Source organism: Dendrobates tinctorius, unplaced genomic scaffold (genome assembly GCF_039654945.1).
Source record: "Dendrobates tinctorius isolate UK_male_01 unplaced genomic scaffold, ASM3965494v1 ptg000133l, whole genome shotgun sequence".
NCBI classification, from domain to species: Eukaryota; Metazoa; Chordata; class Amphibia; order Anura; family Dendrobatidae; genus Dendrobates; species Dendrobates tinctorius.
This window is the reverse complement of record NW_027361801.1, coordinates 17,978,686-17,986,609: the sequence shown is the minus strand read 5'-3', so window position 1 is coordinate 17,986,609 and position 7,924 is coordinate 17,978,686.

The window sequence follows — 7,924 nt, the reverse complement described above, 5'->3', positions numbered from 1 at the left end:
GGCGGGGAGACGCAACCTATATGCCACCGGGTTGACTATCTCCATAATCTCGTACGGATCAATGAACTTTGGTCCCAACTTAGCTGATGGTACCTTTCAGTTGATGTTACGTGTGGAAAGCCAAACCTCCTCTCCCACCTGAAACATGTCTCCCGAGGCTCTCTTTTTGTCAGCAAAATATTTGTACCTCCCCTGGGCCCGAGAGATATTATGCTGGACTTCAGCCCAGAGGTCTTTTAACCGTTGAACGGACCCCTCTACCCCTGGACAGCCGGAATCCACCCGTGAAAACTCCCCAAAATGCGGATTAAACCCATAGCTAATCAGGAATGGGGACATGTTGGTGGACTGACTCATCCGGTTTTTAAAAGCGAATTCCGCCAACGGTAACGCATCACACCAATCCTCCTGTCTGGCGGAGGTCAGACACCTGAGAATTTGTTCCAGGGATTGATTGGTGCGTTCTGTCTGACCATTACTCTCCGAGTGATATGCCGATGAGAAGGAGAGTGAGATGCCCAATTTCATACAGAAAGCCCTCCAAAATTTGGCCACAAACTGCACACCTCTGTCAGACACCACATTCAGGGGTACCCAATGCAGTCTGACCACATGCTGCACAAACAACCTTGACAATGTTTCTGCTGAGGGTAATGCTGCCAAGGGAATGAAATGGACCTGTTTTGAAAACCTATCCACCACCACCCAGATCACGGTATTGCCCCTGGAAGGTGGAAGGCCTGTAATAAAATCCATGCAAAGATGGAACCGGTAAAGGTATGAGTACCCCAGCCGGCCGGTTATGCGAGCTTTTGGAACGGGCACACACACCACAAGCAGAAACAAATTTCTTGACATCGGACATTAGTGAAGGCCACCAAAAACCCCTGGCTACTGCCTCTCTAGTGGCCATGATACCTGGATGAGCACTCAGCCTAGACTCATGAAACTCCTGCAGAAGTCTAGGCCGCAATAAATCTGGAACAAACAATTTATCCCCTGGCCTGGTTGCCGGAGCTAGGGCCTGAGCCCTTAGAATTTCTTGTTCCAACTTAGATGAGACCCCTTCCACTACCACCCCTGGGGGAAGAATGGAGGATGGCTGCTCGGGGGGAGACACCGGGTCAAAACTTCTGGACAGGGCATCCGCTTTAACATTTTTGGACCCCGGTCGAAAAGTAATGGAGAACTGAAATCGTGAAAAAAAAAGTGACCAACGGGCTTGTCTAGGAGTAAGCCTCTTAGCAGATTCAAGGTATGCCAAATGTTTATGACAACCGTGATAGGGTGAGCCGCCCCTTCCAAAAAGTGCCTCCATTCCTCAAACGCCAGCTTGACCGCAAGAAGTTCTCTATTGCCTACATCATAGTTTCTCTCGGCTGAAGAAGAAGGCACAGGGTCTGATATTGGTAAGGGTGGCCGGACCCTGGGACAGCACTGTCCCCACCCCTACTTCAGAAGCATCCACCTCCACAATGGTTTGGACGGGTCTGGTTGGACCAACACCGGGGCGGACATGAAACATTTCTTAATAGCTGAGAAGGACTCCTTAGCGAGTACAGACCAATTTTTTACATCAGCGCCCTTCTGTGTAAGATCCATGAGTGGTTTAACCACTTGTGAGAAACCTTTATTGAATCTCCGATAATAGTTTGCAAATCCTAAGAAGCATTGGAGCCCCTTGAGATCTCGAGGCTGAACCCAGTCAGCGATCGCCAGCACCTTCTTAGGATCCATACAAAACCCCTCACAGGACACAATCAACCCCAAAAAAGACAGTTCCTGTACAAAAAAATGAACATTTTTCCAATTTAGCGAACAATTGGTTCTCCCTGAGTCTCTGGAGAACTGTCTGTAGATGTTGCAAGTGAGATTGGCTCTCCGGGGAAAACACCAAAATGTCATCCAAATAAATAATAACAAAACAGCCTATCAGGTCAGAAAACACCACATTGATGAAATTCTGGAAAATAGCGGGCGCATTAGTTAACCCAAACAGCATTACCAGGTTTTCAAAGAGTGCTTCTGATGTGAGGAACGCAGTTTTCCACTCATCCCCTTCCCGAACCTTTATCAGATTGTAGGCCCCCCGGAGATCTAACATGGAGAACCACTGGGCCCCAGCTAACTGGTTACATAAGTCTGGGATGAGGGTAAGTGGGTAAGTGTTCCTAACCATTATCTTGTTCAGTTCCCGAAAGTCGAGGCACGGCCGCAAACCACCATCTTTCTTCTTCACAAAGAAGGCCTGATATGCCCTTTGCGGAGACTCTCAGCTATGTACTCCTTCATGGCTTGGTGCTCAGGCCCAGACAAATTGAACAATTGAGCCTTAGGTAACTTGGCTCCGGGTACTAAATCAATGGCACAATCATAGGGTCTATGTGGTGGCAGCGCCTCAGCCTCACCTTCGGAAAAAACGTCTTCGAAATCCTTCAGGTACTCCGGAATACCTTCCAGACCGACAGACAACACAGATACGGATTTAACAGCGTTAACAAGGTGTCCCAGGTTACCACATTTATCCTTGCATCCCCATTGAGTGATCTCCCCTGTAACCCAATCAATGGTAGGATTATGGCGTTGAAGCCAAGGCATCCCCAGTACCAGCCCTGCAGGCAAGTTATCTAGCACAATACAACTTAGTTTTTCCACATGAGTGGAACCCACTTTTAGAGAAAAAAGTTCAGACCTGCAACAGATACCGTCCTGGGTAAGAGGGGATGAGTCAATTGCCACAAGTTTAACAGGATCCTGAAGCCTGACTGTCCCTATCTTATTAAGAGTCATAATTTTGGGATCAATCAGGTTCACAGCAGAACCACAGTCAACAAAAGCAGTAGTCTGAACCGGACCATTACCAAGTTCCCGTTCCACCTGTAGCACCATTTTTGCACGTGAGGAAAATTGTACCTGAAGGTCTGGGTAGCCTCCTCGACTACTACCCAGACCTAGTCGTTTCCCGCCATCTTGGAGGATGACGGACAGGAGGGGAAGTCCTTCTTCCAGTGTCCAGATTCCCCACAATAGAAGCACAACTGCTTCTCCCAGCGGTGTCTTCTTTCCTTTTCCTCACAGGTGACAGCGCTCACCTCCATAGCCACAGGAAGAGACCAGGTCTCATCTCCACTGAAGAATAATGGTGTTTCCCGTTGCATAATGCCTCTAGCCCGTAGTCTGTGATCCATGCGAACCGCTTGGGTCATGGCATCCTCCAGGGAGTCAGGTGGAGGATGGAGTGCCAAGGCATCCTTCAGACGTTCACACAGGCCTCTACGGAACAGCCCCCGAAGGGCGGCATCACTCCAAGAAATCTCGGCTGCCCAATGTCTGAATTCAGTACAGAACCACTCGGCCGAGTGCTCCCCCTGACAGACACTCATCACCTTGTCCTCAGCCAAACGCACTCTATCAGGCTCATCATAAATAAGCCCTAAGGCTTCAAAAACGCATCCACAGCAGGGGCGGACACAGACTGTAGTGGGCCCCTGTGCAAGAAATTTTTCAGGCCCCCCCTTTCATAGGGCAAAAAAGTTATTTGTTATTTGTTGTTATCTAATATTGAGGCTATGCAGGGCTGGATATAATATCTGTATAGAATATAATGTAACCCCCATAGAATATAATGCAGTCCCCCCCATATAGTATAATTCAGCCCCTCCATAGAATATATGGCAACCCCCTTATAGGATATAATGCAGCCCCTTATATAGTATAATGTAGCCCCTCCATAGAATATAATGTAGCCCTCCTCATATAGTATAATACAGCCCCCATAGAATATAATACAATACAGCCCCCCTATAGAATATAATGTAGCCCCCAAATAGAATATAATACAGCACACCTCCCCATAGAATATAACACAGCCTCCCCTTATAGAATATAATGTAAAATGTATCCTCCATGGTATATAACACAGCTGCATAGTATATAGCCCAGCACCACATGGTATATAGCCCAGCCCACCATGGTATAATACAGCCTAGCATGGTATATAGCCCCCCCAGAATGGTATAATACAGCCCAGCATGGTATAATACAGCCCCGCATGGTATATAGCCCCCCCCAGCATGGTATAATACAGCCCAGCATGGTATATAGCCCCCCCAGCATGGTATAATACAGCCCAGCATGGTATATAGCCCCTCAGCATGGTATAATACAGCCCAGCATGGAAAATACAGCCCAGCATGGTATATAGCCCCCCCAGCATGGTATAATACAGCCCAGCATGGTATAATACAGCCCAGCATGGTATATAGCCCCCCCAGCATGGTATAATACATCCCAGCATGGTATATAGCCCCCCAGCATGGTATAATACAGCCCAGCATGGTATATATCCCCCCCAGCATGGTATAATACAGCCCAGCATGGTATATAGCCCCCCAGCATGGTATGTAGCTCCCCCAGCATGGTATGATACAGCCCAGCATGGTATATAGCCCCCCCAGCATGGTATGATACAGCCCAGCATGGTATATAGCCCCCCCAGCATGGTATGATACAGCCCAGCATGGTATATAGCCCCCCCAGCATGGTATGATACAGTCCAGCATGGTATATAGGCCCCCCAGCATGGTATGATACAGCCCAGCATGGTATGATACAGCCCAGCATGGTATATATCCCCCCAGCATGGTATGATACAGCCCAGCATGGTATATAGCCCCCCCCAGCATGGTATAATACAGCCCAGCATGGTATATAGACCCCCCCCAGCATGGTATGATACAGCCCAGCAAGGTATATAGCCCCCCCAGCATGGTATGATACAGCCCAGCATGGTATATAGCCCCCCAGCATGGTATGATACAGGCCAGCATGGTATATAGCCCCCCCAGCATGGTATGATACAGCCCAGCATGGTATATAGCCCCCCAGCATGGTATGATACAGCCTAGCATGGTATATAGCCCCCCAGCATGGTATGATACAGGCCAGCATGGTATATAGCCCCCCAGCATGATATAATACAGGCCAGCATGGTATATAGCCCCCCCCAGCATGGTATGATACAGGCCAGCATGGTATATAGCACCCCCAGCATGGTATGATACAGTCCAGCATGGTATATAGCCCCCCCAGCATGGTATAATACAGTCCAGTACTCACACTAATTAAAAAAAAACAAAACAACACACTCCTCACCTTCTCCTCGTGCCTGCGCTGCTCCCGGCTCCTGTCTCCTCTCCTGCACTGCCTGCCTGGTACACTACACACACAGCGAGAGCGCGATGACGTCATCGCGCCCCCGCTGTGTCAGAGGCAGAGCGGGGAATGATGGGAGAGGGAGCATCAGCTGACGCTCTCTCCTCCAGGCTCCATCTTTGCCTCCTTCGATGGGGGAGGTGGGGTTGGCGCTGGGGGCAGGTGGCCCCCCTGCCTCACAGGGGCCCCTTTGTCTCCCGCAGAGCTGCTCTCCTGCTTGAGCAACACATGGATAATTTGAATTTTGACATAATTAGCCATGTGGTGCAGGAGGCTGGAGGGGCCCCCTCTCCCCCGGGGCCCCCATGCAATGCACGGGCTGCACGGGCGGTAGGTCCGCCCCTGATCCACAGACATTCTCTCCGGGGCAGAAGAGGAAAGCGAAAATGCCCAGGCTTGTGGGGACCCCCTAAGCAGGGACATAACCACCCCCACCCTCGGTTTCTCATCCCCAGAGGAGCGGGGTCTCAAAGAGAAAAAGAGCTTACAGCCCTCCTTAAATGCTCTGAATTCATCTTTGTTACCAGCAAATGTATCTGGCAATTTAACCGGGGATTCGGGTGGGACTAAAATGACATCTCTATTCCCCACCTGCTGAAAGCCTGCGGAAAGCACCCCCTGAACTGAGTCCTCAACCCGCCGTTGGGACTGGGCCAGAGCTTGGTGTTCAAAACTAAGCTTCTGCAGCGACTGAGTCAAGCATTTCACCTGCTCAGATAAAGCACACATTGGGTCCATGCTGCAGAAGTGAGGAGAGAAAAAAAAAATTCAAGGTCAGTTATAATGTCAGGAACACCACACTGAACTTGCTCACTGAGCCAGTGCGCGTGTCCTGAGTAAAGCGAACTGTGCTCAAAGATACCTGTGGAGCGGGCAGCAGCCGAGTAGGTGCGTACTTCAGAACAGCAGGACCTGAAGCACGTGACTGCTGGGGGTGTGGCCTAAACTCCAGAGAGCTAGGAGCTGCAAGAGAACTCCTAGCAGGGTAACTGCGAGACAAAGTTACCAAAGGGCATAGACAGGGAGGATAGTCAGGACGTAGCCAATGAGTCATACACAGGGATAGCTGCAAGGTACAAGAGGGGCGAGCAGAGAGTAGTCAGATAACAGGCAACGAGTCATACACAGAGAGGGTAGCGCAGTACAGAATCAACAGGCAAACTCACAACGGGGAACAGAACTGGGTTAGAACCATATAAACAAGCTATAACAATGAACAGGCACAGGCACACAGAGGTCACCACACTCGGCCAAAGGCAATAGTATAACTGACAGGGATTGGAGCTTTCCAGGGGTTTAAGAAGCTCTCCCAGAATCAAAGAGAGGCCACAATCATTAACCCCAGGTGTGCAGGTCAAAACCTGCACTGAGCTCCAGACATTAACCCCTGACGTGCAGCTCAAAAACCTGCACTGGGATCATGACACCTATTTGGTTCACAATATATTCATCTTATTCTTCAAGGCTTTGGAATATAATGTTGTAAGAGTTAAAGCAACTTGTTGGAGTGTGTTTTACCTCAAATTGGAAACTACTTGTCAATTGTCATCTTTACTATTTCTCCATTCCGTGTGCAGCTAACCATCTCATTGATGTTATTGAGCTTCTTTGTCAAGAAAACAACAGCTACACCAATACCATGTCCTTTTCCTATTAATTCATCATGCTGCTGAAGTAGAGGTGAGATTAGGGACCTACATAACATCTGGGGACTGTAGTCAACATGACACTGTGCCAACACCCACTGGGGTATAGCTACCAAGTTAACATAGTTTGTGCACAGCTGAACAGAGTTGTCAGAAAAAAAAAATCCTTCAATAACATGTTTGATGGATTGTCTAGTGGAAACACCCATATAGTATTATTATTATTTAGTTATTAGCATTCCATGGTGCTGTACATGACAAGGGGTTACATACATAGTAATAGATATCGTTTACCCCCCAAAAAAATTAAAATGACAGACTGTTACTGAGTGGAGAGGACCTTGTCCTTGCCGACTTTCTGCGGGAGAATGGGAAAGAGACAGAAGGTGGTGGGTGCGGCACCTCGGGTGGTGGAGAGGCAGCAGCTCATGTGGTGCTGTAGAAGTCACATCTCCGACCACTACGCTCTCCATTTGTCATCTCTGGAAATGCATCCGAAATGTCAAAATCTCTAGCTTCAGTTTTAGAAAATGCATGGGCTCCTTTTAAACGTCATCATCCAACCAGTTCAGTATTATTAAGCGAGGGCTTGTCAGAATCCTGCCCAGGAACACCAGGCTTCAGTAGTTGAGCGAAACGGGTCGAAAAAATTCAAAAGTCGCCGACTTTTGGCAAAGTCGGGTTTCATGAAACGAAACCCGACCCTAGGATGAGGTCGGCCACGAGGTCGGCGACTTACGCGCCAAAGTCGCGTTTCAAAAGTTTGTTTTGCGCTCTTTTTCAGCCAATCAGGATCCACGGACACTGTGGGCAACGTGATGACATAGGCACGGGTCACCACCATCTTTCAGAAGGGCATGCAAGTGATTGGCTTGCTTTGGTGGGCGTCACAGGGGGTATAAAAGGGCGTGCACGCCGACCGCCATCTTACTTCTGCCGATCTTAGTATAGGGAGAGGTTGCTGCTGATTCTGTAGGGAGAGCGTTAGGCAGGGAAGAAGACAAAAAAACTGCTTCTGCTGCTAGCGATTTGGCCTGCACAACACACCAGTCACTGTGTGTGCA